Source organism: Bison bison, unplaced genomic scaffold (assembly GCF_000754665.1).
Source record: "Bison bison bison isolate TAMUID 2011002044 unplaced genomic scaffold, Bison_UMD1.0 scf7180017864338, whole genome shotgun sequence".
NCBI classification, from domain to species: Eukaryota; Metazoa; Chordata; class Mammalia; order Artiodactyla; family Bovidae; genus Bison; species Bison bison.
The window spans coordinates 4900074-4900807 of NW_011494910.1; the positions used below are offsets into that span (position 1 = coordinate 4900074).

Genomic DNA, 734 nt, shown 5'->3' on the forward strand with positions numbered 1-734 from the left:
GTGTTTGGCGAGCGCCAATGCTGCGACTTAACGCCTCCCCGCCACTCGGTTATCTGGGTGTAAAACCGGTGCACCTTCTCAGGCAGATGTTGACCGTCCAGACCCCCAATAAGTTTTAGTTAGCAAAGAAGCCTGCTTACAGTTTTATAGATAATGTCTCTCTGGGGCTGTGATTGCCCCCTTCCGGCTCTGGCTGCCTGTCACCGGAGGGGGAAGGTCTGCAGCCGGCTATCTCTGTTTAGTCCTTTGTTCCATGCGCGGGCTGGCGGTGTCCTAGGTTAGGGCCGGCTTTTCGCATGGTAGATATCCCACAGTCTGGTTTGCTAGCCCAAATTATTTTGCTCAGATAGTGCTCAGGGTATTCAGGCCAGATTCTTACTCTCAGCAATGCAGCCCGCGCCGTGCCTCCCTGCCCAGCCCCCGCTTGCTAATGGCGGATGCAGGGGTCTGCGCTGCTTCTCCGCTGGGGGAGTTACTGTAGGGCTCGCAATCTGCGAGTTTTAATTGTTTATTTATTTTTTCTCCCTGTTATGTTGCCCTCTGTGCTTCCAAAGCTCGGCACGGATTCGGCAGTGAGAAGGTTTCCTGGTGTTTGGAAACTTCTCTCTTTTTAAGACTCCCTTCCCCGGGACGGAACTCCGTCCCTCCCTCTTTTGTCTCTTTTATTGTCTTTAATATTTTTTCCTACCTCCTTTTGAAGAGTTGGGTTGCTTTTCTGGGTGCCTGATGTCCTC

At 52.3% G+C, this 734-nt stretch overlaps 1 protein-coding gene across 1 annotated transcript in view; it reads left to right on the forward strand.

Annotated features, from left to right (window-relative positions):
- Window positions 1-734, forward strand: part of LOC104998882 (zona pellucida sperm-binding protein 3 receptor-like) — an 84620-nt gene that overhangs the window by 35924 nt on the left and 47962 nt on the right. The window lies entirely within an intron of this gene.